Source organism: Balaenoptera borealis, assembly GCF_965194805.1.
Source record: "Balaenoptera borealis genome assembly, chromosome: 1".
Lineage (NCBI taxonomy): Eukaryota > Metazoa > Chordata > Mammalia > Artiodactyla > Balaenopteridae > Balaenoptera > Balaenoptera borealis.
Window position 1 is genome coordinate 57,394,329 of NC_138860.1, and position 18,525 is coordinate 57,412,853.

General features: G+C 38.2%; 1 protein-coding gene across 3 annotated transcripts in view; it reads left to right on the top strand.

The window, feature by feature from the left end:
- Window positions 1-18,525, top strand: part of TNFSF4 (TNF superfamily member 4) — a 291,799-nt gene that overhangs the window by 148,711 nt on the left and 124,563 nt on the right. For 2 of the 3 annotated variants that reach the window (XR_014248771.1, XR_014248772.1), the window contains exons 3-4: window positions 1,588-1,793; window positions 2,431-7,007. The exons of the other annotated variant lie outside the window; for it this stretch is intronic. The gene's annotated coding sequence lies outside the window, so the exon portion shown is untranslated. Of the gene's footprint in view, window positions 1-1,587; window positions 1,794-2,430; window positions 7,008-18,525 lie in introns of those variants that run through there. 3 annotated transcript variants of the gene reach the window in all.

Sequence of the window (18,525 nt, forward strand, 5' to 3'; positions counted from 1 at the left end):
ATTACGAAATCTAAATATTGCTATCTACATACAACAGATACGCCTAAACCTAAATGACTAGACCGTTCAGAATAAGAAGAAAAAAATAAACTGTATCATGGGAGATAAATTGATATCTTTAATGTATGAACATCCCTTACATAGAGGGGACCATTTTCTCTTCTTCCCAGAATCCCTACATAGGCCACTGAAATAGAATTTTCAACCGTATATTAGAAAATGGAAGGGAATATCCTCCCTACATTCTGTCCTTCTCAAACTTTCAGTGAGATTGAGAGAAAGAATTAGGCATGCAGGGCTGCCACCTGCACAGGGCTGCCCATCTGTGCCAGTGGTGAGTAGAGGACTGAAACTCAGCTGCACTTTCAGGCCTTGTGCCCTGGAAGAGAGTTAGGTTTACCTGAAGGAAGGATTAATTCCAACAAAGATTTTGTGGAGTCTAAACCCTGTGCAAGAGGGTCTGGATCCACCTAGAGAAGGTATCTCTATCTCCAAAGTTGCCATTTGTGCTATCTGGGTACTGTGTGGACATGTGTATGTTAGCTGCTTCTGGGTTCTTTCCTCTTTTCAATCTGCCTACCCCAGAGCCAGGGTATTGTAGTCTCCTTTCCTCCGTTTGACAAGCTTAATGAGGTAGACATTGTTTCCTGAATTAAGAGGCCTATGGTTTATGCATGTACTGAGGGGAGGGACTGGTGTTAAGTCTGATTAATTCAGGAGCCAAGTTTTAGGAAGTATTAGCATTTGGCCTCTGCATTCCCCAAATTATCTTTGTCAGTAAGAAAGCTGATAGTTTGTTTTGATTTCTATATTCTGAGTCTTTGTCTGCTATTCCTCATGATTAAATTTGGGTTATGCATTCTTGGCAGGCATACTACATTAGTGATGTTTTGTCCTTCTCAATATATCAACAGTAACATAAAGAACCCAGCATAAAGTAGATAGTCACTGTATCTCACCCTATTGTTATATCTTTTTTATTATTATTTTTTAAATTTATCTATCTTTGGCTGTGTTGGGTCTTCGTTTCTGTGCAAGGGCTTTCTCTAGTTGTGGCAAGCGGGGACCACTCTTCATCGCGGTGCGCGGGCCTCTCACTATCGCGGCCTCTCTTGTTGCGGAGCACAGGCTCCAGTCGCGCAGGCTCAGTAGTTGTGGCTCACGGGCCTAGTTGCTCCGTGGCATGTGGGATCTTCCCAGACCAGGGCTCGAACCTGTGTCTCCTGCATTGGCAGACAGATTCTCAACCACTGCGCCACCAGGGAAGCCCTATTGTTATATCTTTTATTATGAGCAGTTTCTCAGCATTTTTTGGGAAAAAGTAGAGAATTAATTGATTTAATAAATAAAATTTTATATACATATATGTATAACTGAATCACCTTGCTGTCCACTGGAAATTAACACAATATTGTAAATTAACCATAATTCAACAAATAAAATAAAACTAGCTATGCACACTATAAAGATAATGGTAAAATTCATGCTAAAAATTTAAATTTTTGTATATGTAAAGTGACATTAAATAGAAAATAAAAAGCACTATGACACGTAGAAAAAAATAAATAAACCTTTTTTCTTTTTTAGCATTTTATGTGTGAGTGTGTTTGTCTTAAAGTTGATGATGAAACCTGAAACAGAAGTGAAGTTACCTTAGACTGACCATTCCAAGAGGCAATTAATGAGATACTGTTCTCAGACCCAGTGATGATGCTTCTAGAGAACCATTTGGAGAGTTTTTCACATGTTCCATGCAAGGACTGGCATCTGACTCACAACTACAACGTTTAAAGGTGAGAGTCAGTGGCCTGAGCTCTGCTGACAAGGAGCATAGTGAGGGAAAAGGGCTCTGTCGGAATCCACCACAACTTCTAGCATCTGGTGTGACAAAGGATGTTTGAATTTCCCATGAACCCATGAGGCCCCCGAGGTGGGAATGTATTGGGTTGTTATGAATGGGACTCCACGCAAGAGGAGTAAATCCAAAGGAGTGGTGGGCAGTTTACTGAGGACAAGGGACATTTTAGAAGGAGAGGCCAGAGTTTGTATTTATACTGTTGGGGAGGAAGAAAATTTCCACTACCCTTCCTTTAGCCCTTCTCAGTGGTTAAAGGGGAAGTTGTAAGAGGAGGCATAGTGTACGTCAAACAAACTGTAGGTGAGAGATCCCCAATGATGGAAGTTGTCTCTGAAAAAGCCACAAAACCACTCCAAGAAAGAAAGAATTGACATTTAGAACATCCCTCACAGAGAGAATACCTATACCAGAGTATAACTGTACTGTGAAATAATACTATATTTACTTTTACTTCTTTTCAGTCTCCTCACTCCAATCCCTGAAAGGTCCCAAAGCATCAGCTAGGGAGTCAAGGAGAAGGTAGAATAAGAGCTGAAGATGATTCTAACCATCCCCATCTTCTTTCATTATAGGCTTCCAAGCCTGAAGTAGGCTAGAGATCAGAGAAGAGAGAAGTTTTAAATTTGATGAGAATAAGATTTTGATTATTATACTGACTAGGGTTTTTGATACCTGGAAAAAGAGATTATTAAATTTCATTGAGTCTAAGATGCTATTGATTATAAGATGTTCCATTATTTTATATAACACTTGGGGAAAAAAATCCCTTCCAATTATGACTACAAGATGACTTTGAGATTCAGAGATGAGATAGTAAAATGGAAAAATGTGTTCATCTTAGACTAGACAAAAGAGAGTAATATTTTATTATCTGAGGGTGATTGGAAAAGCTATGAGATCTGATTGAGATTTCATTGAAGGGAGGGTACATGAATTAATAATAGAGCATTTAAAGGGGGGCAGTGGTGATAAAAAGTAAAATTTATTCCTGCCTTTACCCTACAGTGTCCAACTGGTACAATAAACTGGTTAAACAATGTAATTTCTCAGTTTAATTTCAAGCAAACACACACATACCCACACACATGAGCTAAACCTGCCTTTGACAAAAGCCTGAATAGAAAAGGGGATCCAGGCACTCAAAGGCTCATTTTAAAGGTTCACCTTCTCCAACTAACATATGTCTAATCCTTCCCAGAAAGAGCAGAACACTCCCTGAGTGCTAACATAGATGCCAGATTTCAGTTGGAAGTAAAAATTGGGATATGTGGAAATAATGAAATACTTTGCATGTTTTCATAATTTTGAGAATTAACAGGAAAGAATTAGATCTCATGCTCTCAGTAACACATTTGATAACATGGGGAGGTTAATAGTATAACTGAAATATCATTTGGCCTCCCTGCCTCTCAGATGTCTAGATAAACTAAACTGCATCCTCCCAGTTCTATGGACTGTGAAAGTCTAAAGAACTCCCATTTGCTTTTGTGAATTCCTGGAGAATTATGTCCCACAGTCCCCTAAGCCTCTGGCTCTCATGTGTATCAATCTGGATTTGAAACTAGACTCCTCTGGGGGTTTTAAAATATGTCCAAAAATTCTTTGACATTCCTCTCTTCAAGAGATGGCACTTAACTCCTCTTCCATTGAGTGTCGGATGGACTAACTGACTTACTTCTAATGAAATGAATAAGGTATGTATGACATTGCGTGACTTCTGACACCAGGATGTAAAGCACATGGCTTCCTTCTTGGCTTCTTTCTTGGATTGCTTGCTCTGGAGGAAGCTAGCTTCCATGTCATGAGGACACTCAAGCAGCCCTCTGGAGAGAGAGGTTCATCTGGTGAGAAACAAGCTTCCAGCCTACAGCCACGTAATTAAGCCCTCTTGGAAGTGGAGGTTGGTATCTTTGGCAATTTACTGAGGGCAAGGGACATTTTAGAAGGAGAGGCCAGAGTTTGTATTTATACTGTTGGGGAGGAAGAAATTTTCCACTACCCTTCTAGGTTCTTCTGGCTGGTCTAAGAATTAAATTGACATGAGACAGATTAACAGGAGAAAAATCACACAAAAGTTTAAAAACATGTATACATGGGAAAGACCCAGAAAAATTAAATAACTTGCTAAAAAGGTTGAAACCCTCACCTTAAATATCATCTTCAGCTAAAGACAAAAGAAGGTGTTGGGTGTAGGAGTTTAGGACTTCACAGGGGAGGAAGGCCATTGAGTGGAGACGGAAAAGCAAATGTTTGGTAAACAAATGTTTGCTGGGCCATGCAGAGACAATGGGACACAGAGGAATTTTAACAAACAAACTTTGCTAGGTTCATCCCTGTTTACAAACCTAGTTCATACTATAATTATCTATTGTGACAGCTCCCTTCCTGGAACAAGGCTTCTATCTACTATCTTCAGGCAGTTGGCAGCGGGAAGGTCAAAGTTTCTTCCTGAATCTTTTGGGCCTTGATTGTTTTCAGTTTGAAATAATCCACATACCAGAGAGACATTTTGGGGTGTCAAGTTTTGCTCGCCTACAATATTTCTGTCAGCAGTAATTATATCAAGGCTCAGAATCAACTTGCCTCAACAATACTTAATATCTTAATAAAGTAAGTAAAGTAGTATTTTAAAAAAGTAAAATAAAGGTAAAGTATGAATAAGGTATAATACTTAATACTGTTACTAAGCATGGGGCTCTCTGCCCAATGCACATAGAAGCCAATACTATGGCACTGACCTCTGAGAAAAGAAAATGCTTTAGTGAGAACGCGACCGACAAGAAGACAGGAGGCAAGGCTCTCAGTCTGTTTCCCTGATCTGGGGTTCAGTCAAATTTTTATGAGTTAAGGTAGAATGGGTTGGTATGTGAAAGCACTGGTTGGTATGGGGCAGGGTTCAATTGGAGGGCTTCAGGACTTGGCCGTGTATGGTAAGATATGGTAAAGAGGCTTCAGCATGGGATCTTCCTGGACAAAAACACTTCGCTTCTGAAAGGATTCTGGCATTCGGGTTCTGGTCATGTTCTGGTCTTTTGGTTCCATGGTGGGGGAGAAACTTTAGTTCCTGGTGTTATTTAAAGACAAAATTTTCTCCTCTGTGCATTTGTTGGCTGCATGATTTAGTTTTGCTCTGTTGTCTCTGAAAAACAACTTAGTTCTGGTTAGGAACAGGACAGGGTCAGTTCAGGCTGGTTTTACGGTTACAATACCTTAATAAAGACTTGTCATTCGTGAGTAACTGGGTCTCCTTGCCCCTGGATTTTCCCCATTCTAAACCATTATCTTTAGCTAGTGAGATCTTCCTGTATCAATTATCTGATCATGCTCTCCCCCAGTTAAAAATGCATTCATGCCCCACTAATTCCCATTACCTTCAGAATAAAAATCTCAACTCCTTGACTTGGTTTATAAGAACTCTTAAGTACTGCTGTGATGTGAGATTGTGGTCACTTCTGTGGCCATGGGATATTAATTTTGAATCTCATGCATTAAAGATTTTATTTTTCACAAGTTCTATGTGAAGCAGAAAATACCACAACCTTTACCTGGAGAAATTTTTGTTCTAGAAATGAATGCTTATTTCATGTCAATATTTCTTACATACACAGAATTAGTGGACCAAGTGACCAAAGCTTCTGGGGAAGAAAGAAATGACTGTTTTCACACCTATAAAGTAGGAACAACTAAAACTCTGTGGGTGATTGAAACTGGACAGGAGAATGAAAAGAAATTGGTGAAACAATCTGTTTTTCTCCTGAAAATATTACTGTATTAAATTCTTCAATAAGAAGAAAATAATAATTATGGTATGTCCACTATTGAAAAGAAAAAGGTAGATTTATCTTTTCACCTGGAACATTGTCTATCATACGGAGTGGAAAAAAACGGTTAGAGAACAGTATGTAGAGAATGATCACATTTAGGTAAAATAAATACAGTGTAGAAGGCACAATATCAAATTGTTAACGATGATTGTCTCTGGGGAAGGGGCTTCTGAGTGGAGTTTGTGGAGTACTTCCTATATTATTCACTTCTGAATTTAAAAAAATGTGTAAAAACATATCTTTTACAGTTTAAAAAGATAGTTCCATTTTATAAAAATCAAGGATGACAGCTAGGAACTTTAAATTAACATCCGTCCCTTTGTCTTCACACAGATTCTCATTCAACTTTTCCTGGAATGATGGAAGTTTCGATGTTAGGGTTTAATCGCATCTTAAAGCTATATTCCAAGGGTATCCCTCATAACCTCATTAGTGGCTAAATCACTGTCTCTGTTATTAAATTCTTCCTCATAGCTAATCCTCATGTTACTCCATATACATTCCCCACCCAGAGTTCAGTTAAATCTGGGAAAAGAAAAAAGAGTTGATAATCCTCCTTTGTTTAAAAACGATTGGTGATTTTAATTTTCTTTTCATAGCATGTTTCTCTTTTGCCAGATTTCTTGCCCTTGATCATTTCTTGGAAGCAGCGTGGTGAAAATGAAATGTGTGGGGTTTGAAGTTGGAGGAACTGGCTTTGCAACCTGTCATCTTTATTTACCAGTAGGCTACTTGTGGGTAAACCATTACCTTAATTCTCTGCACTTCAGTTTCCCCATCTATAAAATCAGATGAGAGTGACCGAAAGAATCACAGGAGATAACGAAAGTGGGAGTGTGATGAACAATAGCATCTTGCAAAGATGCTGCTTGACCTTTTTCTCCCCACCTGACCCCAGCCACTTCTCTCTCTCTCTTTTAATTTTTCTTTTTTTTTAAAAAAAGACTTTATTTTTTCAGAGAAGTTTTAGGTTCACGATAAAATTGAGAGGAAGATACAGAGATTTCCCATATACCTCCTGCCCACACACATGCATACGCCATTATCAAAATCCCTCACCAGAGTGGAATATTTGTTACAATTGATTAACCTACATTGACACATGATTATCACCCAAAGTCCATAGTTTTCATTGTGGTTCACTCTTGGTGTTGTACATTCTATGGGATTGGACAAAGGTATAGTGACATGTATCTACCGTTATAGTACACTTCTCTTTTCCTTGCTTCTTTTCTTACCAGAGTCAAAAGAACTCTCTAATATTAGTATCCTCTTCTGTAAAACAAAATGAAAATAGCCCCTCCCTTCTGTACTTCAAAGGGTCACTTTTGTAAGACTCAGTTGGGCAAATGCATGTTAAAGCATGTTGTAAAGGCTAGGGTCCTAATGCTAGCTATATTTGTATTTTGCCACATGACAGCCCTACGAGTGGGTTTGTCAGAATGGACATGATCCTTTCCATTTTACAGACAAGGACATGGTTGGAGAGGCTGTGACTTCCACATGGTCTCACAGCACTAGAACCCAGGCTTCTAGACTATCAAAGGCCATTTTTAAAGTTTATTTCTCTCCTGTAAGTTAAATGACCTTGACTCTTCTAGCTTTTCTTTATAAATTCCACACATCAACCGAATCTACAAAGAAAAGCAAATGAATTGCTCAAATGATTTTCTTCTCTGGAATTTTGCTATTAAAGTTGGGTTGAATTATGGGAGCACTGAGTGAGTAATAGCCAGCACTGTGCAGGGAACACAGTAGTATATGGTCATGGTCCCCGCCTTTACGGAGCGTATGTTCTGTGGGGGTTGGGGTGAAGCGAGCGGAGGGTAAACAGGAAAGAAGTGAGTAAGCAAATAAATGAACAAGAGAGTTTTGGGTAGTCATAAGCATTTTTGAATCAAATAAAGCCTAGTGACCTGCAGGGGTGACAGTGTGGTGTGGTGGTGGTGGATGGGGAGGTGTGACCTAGACTGAGTGATGGAGAAGGGCTCTGGAAGGAGATGACAGTAGAACTGAGACTTCAAAGAGAGCAGGGACTTTGCCTTCACCATTGCGTCCCCATTCCCAGTGACTGGACCAGTGCCCAGCAAACACGTGTTCAGTAAATATTGGGTGAATGAATTAATCAATGAATGAAGGAGCCATTCATACAAGGATCAGGGAGTGTTTGGAAATGCTTTTGCTATAATAGCTAATACTAATAGCTACTCTTCATTTTGCTCATATTACATGCCAGGTACTTAGGCTTAATGATTTACATTTATTTAGAAGTGGAGGGACTACCTTGATGGTCCAGTGGTTAAGACTCTGTGCTTCCACTGCAGGGGGCGCCAGTTCAATCCCTGGTCAGGGAACGAAGACCCCGCATGCCATGCAGCGTGGCCAAAAAATAATAAAAATTTAAAAACTAAAAAAAAAAAAGTGGAATCCTCACAACAACCCAAAGAATTAATTACATTATTACCCCATTTTTCAGATAAGGGCTATAATGACATTTGTGATAAAGGGATATTTTGTGATATTGTAAAATCTTTAATTTTCTTGTTACTCCTTTTAGTTTCAAACACTTTAAGACCAATGTTTGGTTACATTTTTATTAGTCAAAATGCTGGGAAATGTGGTATTCTGATTCACCTAATTTTCTATCAAAGCATATTTGTTAAAGTTCTATATAAAAATAATAGTTTCTCTATCTGCTTTGTTCATATGCTAGTTAAAACTGAATCATAGAAAGCCTGAGTTGAAAGTAACTGTAGAATTCAACTCATCCAATAGTACTGTTTCATATATAAAGGGATTTAGGCATCAAGAACCTTTTCAAATTTTTTTCTTTAATGACTGAATTTTTTGCACTGAGTATTTGGAGTGAGCAAAACTACAATAACAAGATTGGCTGTCATCTTTTAAGCACATGAATCAACATGTTTCAAAACCAGTTCATTTGCTCTTCAAAAGAACTGCAATGATATAGACATTAGAATCCCCACCTTGCTGATAAAAGTACCTGAGGCTCAGTGGCCTATGTAACTTGCTCAAGGTTACATTGACCATAAATGGCAGACCTGAGGTTCAGTCAGATTTCAATACACCATGCTGCTTCTTCCAAAATAGGATCACTTCATAGTAAAAATTTAGAAATTGATCACAAAAATTATAGCAGTTTGGATTGACTATTTACTCATCCCAGCACACTAGAAATTATGTTGATTTTGTTTTTCTTTTTTGGGGGGAGGTGGGACAAGTTTTTCTCCACCTGAAAGTAAAAGGTAGAAAAAAATTCCACTGACTTATATTTGAATTAATGCCTGTAGCTTCACACATCCAACAATCAACAAAATACAATTCACTTGTACATTAAGACGGTTGGCTTTTGGCAACTACAGAGAGGGAAACTTGACAGAGACTCTTGGGGAAGTCCCTACCCTAAGAAAATCCCTCCCTGACAACAAAGTGCCCCAGGGGCCTTTGAGTTCTCTAAGGGCTGATAAAGTGCAATCTTAACACCAGTGGGAGATATTATCTTTCATGTCTTCTCTGAATGACTAAGGATTTCTGCCTCTGATATTCTTCTCCCCTCCTCTTTCTCATAGGAAGTTCCTGGCTGGAGAAACCCCTAATACGGTTGGGCTAAAGATAAAGGACTCTGGGGTTGCTTGGTCTTCTCCAGAGATGTTAAAGATCAATGTTAGCTTTTATTTTATCTATCTGTCTATCTGCCTATCTGCCTATCTATCTATCTATCTATCTATCTATCTATCTATCTATCTATCTATCTATCTATCTATCATCATCATCAACATCACTTATTTTGGAGGAGGTAAGGGATTATATTGAGCAGCCATAAAAAAATCAATAGAGCCTAGTGATTTATTGAGCTCATAAAACAAATCAGTAAAACATGCTTTCCAGAGATTGGGAGAAACCAGCCTAAAAGTAATTTCAGCCATCTGAGGCTTTTGCAGGATGGGTTTAAAAATCACTTAGTCTTTATAGTTGAGGAGCCCCTCAGCACCAACTCTGTACTCCCCTATCCCTCACATTCCTCCACCCCTACATGCTTTGGGGCCATGCTGGAATCCCAATTTATCTAGTCATCACAGTCTGAGAAACAGATGAACTCCGCATTCATGATTACAAATTTAGATTATTTCTGCAAAATCATTGTTATGCATCACCCCCCAAAAAGCCTTTATTCCGGGATCATAATCCAACAGTCAATACAGAAAGTACTTATGAGTTACCTGCTGTGAATCTTTTGATAAAACATGGTAGAATTTAGGAGTTAGGCTGTTCTAAACCAGTAGAAAAACATTTCAAGGAAATAGAAAAAAACCCTCAGTTCCCTGAAATCATGTAAATGTCAAGCCTTGATCTTGTTAAGCTAGTCCTTTGGCATTTTCTCCTCGTCTCTGCATGACATTACTCTCCCAAATGGATTACCATAGCCTTCTTGGCCATCAAAGCCAGTATAATGAGACAAGAACAAAGACATCTGTATTTTATAACTAAAAATATGAGGAAATATGCTATTTTCTGTGCCTAAAATTTATTACCTCCCCATCCCAACTCTATCCCCAGGATATATTGCTTCATTGTAGACTTACCACCCTATACTGTAATTACCCCTTTGCTTCTTTGCCTCCCTCACTATGCCAAGTCCTTTAAAGGCAGTTCACAGTGCCTGTCTCACTGTGCTTATCTTAGATAGGCTTCCACTGGAAAACTTCTACGGGTGACTGGAATTTGTGTGCAGGGGTGTTCTCAAAAGCAACATTTGTGGGGGGATGAAGGAAGTAGGGTTGGGCAGAGGGAAGAGTTGAAATGTGGAACCATCACAACGAAGGCCTCTCAAGATCCTTGGGTAACTCTAAAGCTGGGATGATCCCTTCAGAATCTTCTCACCTTGAGGCAAGGGAACTGGGCCTTTACTGCTTATTCACTAGTCAATGGATGCAGGTTGGCTCTCCCAGTGGGGCACGACCACGAGCAAGGCAACTTTCATGCATTTAGTGAGGGCATTTCCCAGAGAATGAGTCAGCTAAGTGCTGTCAGCTACTGCCAATACTCACAGAAGCTGGGGGAATAATGAATGTGCTTCAATTCTGAATGCAGGGATCTGGGTGGCATATAGCAGCATCCACTACAGTCCTCCAAAACTATTATTAAGTAAGTGACATTATATAGTTCATTCATTTATCCAAGTGACTCGGGTTTTTGATTTCACATATGTAAGAGGAATATTTTAACCAGCTGGGGATGTATTTTGCATAGTTGTTAGTATAGAAGCATTACTTTTAGGTACTAGTTATAGAGCTACTAGGTTTCAGCACGTTTTTTTTTGACATAAAATTCATTTTATTTATCCAGTGTGATCTGCTTGAAGAAACTCTGAGGCTTGAGTTAAAAGACCTGGGTTCTTATTAGAACTCTGCCACTTTACTATATGAGTCATGTTACTTCTTTGTTTTCAGTTGTCTCATTTGTAAAATGGCAAAAATGATCTCTTGGGTGACTTTTTCACAGGGTTGTAGTACAAAGAACGGAAAGGATGCTTGCCAAAGCCCTTTGTAAATGACTGGTGGAGAAGGGATTGAAGAGGCTGTGGGAGCTCTCCATTAGCATGAGGAATAGGGAAGGAGACTGCAAAGGGGAGGGATGAGGAAAAGAGGTGGAATTTTCCTGAGGTGCCAAAAACCGTCTCTTTACTTCACCATGGCAACTCAGGCCTGCTCAAGTGAAGTAAATTCAAAACAAAACAGAACAAAGGAGACAGACAAAGCAGTCGACTGAACTGTATACATTAAGTAAATCTTTATGTAGTTTAGAACTTTTTTCTCACCCCCTCCCCACCAGGTAGAGGCTGCAACAATCATACTGTTGGGAGGAAAGGAAAACCACTGTATTTGTTTAGTTCTGGGGTTTCTTGGCTACAATATAGGATCTATCACCTCAACACCACTTTGACTCAACTTGTTTATATGAAAGCAAGTGGGTGTTCATTTCTAAGTGTCTCTTTATCTCTCTCTTTTTGTTGTGGTCGTGGTTGCTTTGGTCTCATTTTTGATCTTTCCCCATGAAAGACCTTTCTTAGTCCCTGTCCTGAAAGTAGGTGATCATCCTTCAGGTCAGGGTAGAGTTAGCGTGGACTTCCCCAGAGCAGTGGAAATGTTTCCTTTGAATTTAAAGCTTTTTCAACCCTGATGGCACGATCTTGGTTTTGGTTGAAAACTGGAGATAAATGTCATGTGGTCAACTCCAGGGAGGTGTACTTGGCTTATTTCTAACCAGAGACATTTCCCAACCCTTCGCCCACACAAGGCTAGTTTTCCCTTCTACCTCAGAGGTTTTCTGTTACACATGCTGTTCTTCTCCCTCTGCTCTTCTTTCTATTAATTCATCCATTCATTCATCTCCCTCCATTCCTTCTGGTTAAGAAGCCAGCTTGGGTTTACACTGCACATTTCATATTCCCTTCTTCAGCCTCCTTGCTTGGGTCAGATGTGGACCAACTCTGCCTTTAATTTCCATGCTGTGCTCCTGGGACCCATATTTTTTTGGCTTGGGCTCCATCTCTGGGAGCTGATGATTGGCCAGGAAAATTTCAACAAAGCAGCAGGGCAGATCAGGGCCTGGCTGACCTTGTGCTTCTTGGTTTTTCAAGATTTATGGGTTGGATGAATCTTGCACTCATCACTGGCCTTGTCAACAACATGTTTGTTTTTATCACTAAGGTACCCTGGTAGGAGACCGCATCAGTGCCTGGGAAACCTGACTTTACTTGGACTGTGACAGATTTGACCTCCACACCAATGCTTCTTTTCCTATGTAGGCAGGTAATTCTCCCCTTACCAGGTTTCTTAAAGGAAACAAGGTATCACATATCATTAGATGGTGTAGGGATATAATGGAAGCATTTTTGTCATGGAAGCCTGCCCTGACCTCCCAAGGGTAGACTGGGCACCCTTTTTATGGCACCATATACTTTCCCTTGTATTTTCTGAAGTCAGAAGGAATCTCTTGTTCATCATTATATCTCCAGGGTCTGGAACACAGAAGTGTCAATACATATTTGTTCACTAATTAACTGAATTTTGGAAAGTGTGAACCATCTTCCAGTTTCCTGAGAAGGAAGAGAAGTAACAATATATGCTTTTCTGACTCCCATCTACCCAGGGCTCCATAGCCCATTGAGAGGTAGTGCTGAGGGTAAGCGGATGTTGCATTCTTACATGTGGTTTTGTCTTTTCATCACTCTTGTCCATCCAGACCATCCTCCTTGCTATACCTAGAACTTGTCAAGCATAGTCATCTCCATGGGAGAAGCATGGTTGGCAATGGGTACAGGTGGTCAGGAGGAAATAGCAAGCTTTTGATAAACACATCATTTTCTTTCTGCCTACTCCTGTTCATTAACATGGTAAGGAGATGTGTTTTTAGCAGTGTATCCATTCTGTCAAGATCCTTTCCAAGCCTCTATTTTTCCCTTTAAATATCAAATCAATGTTTGTTGGGTAGAATTGAAATTTAGGTGGTTAGACATCCAGTTTGGGATGGGCAGATGTGCTTGGTACCATCACCTTTTGTCTCCAAAGGGTTAGGGCTTCTAGCGAAGCATGTTCTCTTTGTAGCTCTTCTTCTGGCTAACTCATACTTATCTTAAAAATACCTTCCTCTAAGAAGGCCTCTAGGGTGATGCAAGTTTGGGCTTCCTGATATGTGGTTCCCTATATCATTGGAGTGTATTATAATTTTATCATATTATAAATTCTTGTGTAATTTGTCTTTTTCACTCATGAGAACAAACATTTCTTGAGGGCAGAGACCTTGTACGTGTTTTCTCTTTTCTGTGGTCAGACTTGTTTGAATAGTGCTGTCCAAAAGATCTTTTAGCAGTGATGGAAATGCTCTATTCTGCTCTGTCCAGTGAGGCTGCCACTAGACAGATGTGGCTATTGAACACTTGAAATGTAGCTAGTGTGACTGAGGAACTACATTAATGGTATTTAATTTTAATTAATAAATATTTACATTTAAATAGCCACATATGACTAATGGTTACGGTATTGAGCTGCATAGTTAGAAGTCTGTCTGTTTCTACTATCCTTTTCAAAGAACAAACTTTTGGCTTTGTTGATTCTCAATTTTGTTTCTTTCTTTGCTATTTCAATAAATTCTGCTCTTTATTGTTTCCTTCTCTCCCTCCCTCCCTTCCTTCCTTCCTTTCCTTCCTTCCTTATTCTTTTTCTAACTTCTTAACTTGGAAGCTTATATCATTAATCTTATCATTTCTTCTTTCTAATGTAAGCATTCAAAGATGTAAATTTTCAAACCATAATGGAAAGGAATATGAATAAGAATATATATGTATAACTGAATCACTTTGCTGCACACAAGAAACTAACCCAACATTGTAAATCAACTATACTTCAATTAAAAAAAAGATGTAAATTTTCCTCAACGCATTGCTTTATTATAGTCCACAAATTTAATCTATGGTATTTTAAATCAACTTTATTGAGATTTAATTTACATATGTTAAAGTGCACCATTTTAAAGAATACACTTAGTTTCAGTAATTGTACACACCACCTGTTTTACCACCACAATTAAAATATGGACTTTTTCCATCATCCCAAAATGTACCTTTATGCCCCTTTGCCATTATTCCCTATCACATTAATCTACTGTCACTATAGTTTTGCCTTTTGTAGAATTTCATATAAATGGAAACAAATAGCATGCATTCTTTGCTCTGTTTGCTTAGTTCAACAGAATATTTTTGAAAGTTATCCATGTTGTTTTATGTAACAGTAATTACTTCCTTTTCATTGTGGATTAGTATTCCATGGGATGGATAGATCACAATTTGCTTATCCATTTATTTGGATATTTGAATGTTTGGGTTGTTTTCAGTTTTTGGCTATTATGGATAAAGCTTCTTTGAACATACATGCACAGGTTTTTATGTAGAGATATATTTTCAGTTTTCTTGGGTAATTACCTAGGTGTGGAATTGTTGGGTCATATGATAACTGTAAGATTAACTTTATAAGAAATGTCCCAAGTGTTTTAAAAACACTGTTGTATCATTTTCAATTTCTACCAGTAATATATGAGACTTTCAGTTGCTCCATATCCTCATCGATACTCGTTATTGTAAGTTTTAAATCTTAGCTGTTCTAGTGGGTGTGTAGTGGTATCTAACTGTGGTTTTATGTTGCAGTTCCCTGATGACTGATGATGTTGAGCATCTTTTCATGTGCTCATCAGACATTTGTGTAATTTTTGTGATATGCTTATTAAAATATTTTGCCCATTTAAAAAATTGGGTTTTCTTCTTAGTATTCAGCTGTAAGAATTCTTTATATATTCTGGATACAAATTTTTTGTCCGTTATATGTACTGCAAATATTTTCTCCTTGTCTGTGGCTTTCCTCCCCAATCTGCTCTTTTAAAAGCAAAAGATTTTAATTTTAATTAAGTTCATTTTAACAACTTTGTCTTTTATGGTTCATGTTTTCTGTGTTCTATGTAAGAAAACATTGCCTACCCTAAGGTCACAAACATATTTTCTTTCATGTTTTCCTTTAGAAGTTTTATAGTTTTAGCTTTTATGTTTAGGTTTATGATCCATTTTGAGTTATTTTTGGTGTAAGGTGTGAAAGAAAGGATCAAAGTTTATTTTTTTCCAAACATATATCAGTTGTTCCAGCACCATTTGTTGGATTTCCTTTCCCCAATGAATTATCATGGCACCTTTGTTGAAAATAAATTGGCAATGTGGGTAACATAATGGTTCTCTTTATTGCCTATTCTGTTCCATTAATCTATATGTGTACTTTATGCCAATACCATACTGTCTTGATTACTGTAGTTTTGAATTATCTTGAAATCATAGAGTGGAAGTACTCCAGTGCTGTTCTTTTACAAAATTTGGCTATTCTAGATCTTTTACATTTCTATATAAATTTTAGAATTAGTTTTGTTAATTTCCAATTTTGTTTGTAATTGTATTGACTCTATAGATGAGTTTGGGGGGAATGACATTTCAATAATATTGAGAATTCTAATCCCTGAACATGGAATGTTTCTTCATTTACTTAGACATTTAAAAATTTCTCTCAATAATGTTTTATAGTTTTTAGTGTACAGGTCTTGCACATATTTTGTTAAATTTATCCCTAAATATTTCATTTTATTTCATTCTATCATAAATATTTTTTCTTAATTTTGGTTTTAAATTTTTATTTAAACATAAAATTGATTTTTGTATATTGTCTTTTGTATCCTGTAATATTGCTAAATTCACTTATCATTTCTAGTAGCCTTTTTAAAAAAAATAGAGTGCTTAAGATAGTCTATATTCACTAACAGTTTGTCTAAGAATAAAGAAAATTTTACTACTTCATTTCCAATATGGATAATTTTATTGTTTTTCTTGCACTGCTGCATGGGCTAGGAACCTCTAACACAATATTGAATAGAAATTGTGGGAACCCACAACATTGCCTTCTTGGTGTGGGGGAAACATTTAATCTTTCAATATCAATTGTGGTACTAGCTGTAGGTTTCTTAAAGATGCTTATTATCAGATTGATGGAATTAGTTCATTCCTAGTTTGCTGAGAGGTTTTATCGTGAATGGGTGTCTAATCTTAAGTGCTTTTTCTGCATCAATTGAGATGATCAGATGTTTTTCTTCACGTGTGAATATGGCTGATTACATTGATGTTTGAATGTTAAAACAACCTTTCATTTCTGAGATAAACTCCACTTTGGTGTTTATTAGGGTGTATTGTCCTTTTTATATATGGCTGATATGTTAACATTTTGTTAAGTATTTTTGCATCTATGTTCATGAGGAAAATTTATTTGTATTTATTTATTTTATTTTTGTGGAAAGTTTGTTTAGTTTTGGTATTAGGTTAATGCTGGCCTTGTGAAAGGAGTTGGGAATTGTTCCCTTCTCTATTTTGGGAAAGGATTTGTGTAAAATGTGTATTTTTTTCCTTTCTTAAGTATTTAATATAATTCATCAGTGAAGCCATCTGGACTTGGAGTTTTCTTTGTGGAAAGGTTTTTTTTGAAAAAAAATTAAAAAAAATAAATGTAATTCATTGACTATATAGGGTTATTAAGGCTTTCTCTTTTTTTTCTTATTTTTGTTGGTTTGCTAATTTTTGACTTTTAAGAAATTTGTCCTTTCTAATATGGTATAAAGTTGCTCATACTCTTTATCTTTTTAATGTCTGTTGGCTCTTTTGAATCCCCTCATTTCTCATATTGATAATTTTTGCCTTTTCTCTCTCTTTTTTTTTCTTACTCACTTAGTTAGAGGTTTATCAATTGTATTGCCTTTTCAAAGAACAAACTTTTGGTTTCCTTGAATTTTCTGTATTGTTTGTTCAATTTCTATGTTATTGACTTCCATACATATATTTATTATTTTGCTCTTTTATATACCTTGGACTCAATCTACCTTCCTTTTTAGCTTTTTAAGGTTGAAGCTTAGATGACTGATTTTAGAACTCTCTTCTATTTTTTTTTTTTTCCTAAGGAAAATCCTTGTAGGTCTGTCATGTGATAACTGATCCAAGGCCAAAACTCATCACAGAGAATCTAGTCAAGAGATGAGGAGGCCTGCATAATCCAGCAAGAGCCAGTCTGAGGAGGAAATATCTTGGTTAAAGCCAGACAGGCTGTGGGATTGCCATCCATTGACAGCTTTCTTCTTAAAATTAAATTGGTCAGTTACCATGTTTTAGCTGATTTCTTAGCCATCCTCCAGAAACATGAGGCAGGCTTTATCCATTAGGCACAATAGTGAGGTGCCTAAACCCCATGATCTCACCAAAATGGTTTAATTTCTTTCATAAAATGATGCTGAAGACAATGGTGTTTACCGTGGTAAAAACAGGATAAATCATGTATGGTGCCAAGCACAGGGCCCATTATGAGAAGCTATTTTCAATATCTGGTATATGAACAGCTCCCAGAGCATCTACAGAACACATCTTGAAGGGAGAACCACAGCGTCCTCAATCTGGCCTGGATCTCTTTTATTTGACAATAAATACAATTTAATTTTTTTCTGAGCAGGAGATCAGGATGCTATTTTTAGAAAAAGGGAGGGGGAGGGGGAAAGGTGGAAACTCACCTGGGTTCACAGCAGGAGCCCAGCAGAGGACCACCTAAGCTTGCGTGGAAGACCTACAACCAGAGACGCTGGGGTGGAGCACAGCAGAGGATGCACACTCCACTGTGATGTCCCGAGTCTGTGCAACGCAAGCGTTTTTGGATGAACTAAGCCCTGGGCGGTGGTCTACACATGCACTCTGATGTGAATTCATTACTAAAAATCTGGAGTGCTCGAACTTTCTGAAGGGGTGGATTGAGTTTCTTGCAGAGTTTATCTGACCCAGAATGCTTTGCAAATCGAGCCCCAGATCCCGCTCTTCCAGGGAGCATGGTGGGCTCTGCAGAAACTGAAAGCAAGCAGCACCATAGTTCATCATTTCAGCTCAATTATTAGCCCGTGGCCTGTACCGGCTGCCAAATACGAAAGGTTGGACCATGTGATCGTCTCCAAACTTTTCCACAAGGGCTCCTGTGGTTAGTGTGAGGTCTTCGGCTCTCCCTCCCCCCTCCACTCTCAAAATCAGCTTGCATAACCCAGTACAGCCCCTTCCTCAGTTCAGCTATTGTACTCGAGTAGGGAGTAGTGAGCTGAACTGCAAAACAGAGCTGCCATTCCGCCAGCGCCCTCCCTGCTTTCCCAGAATGCACCTATTTTTCGGTCACGCCCCAGAGCCTGCGCGCCTAAGCAAGCCCGCCCCCCCCCTCC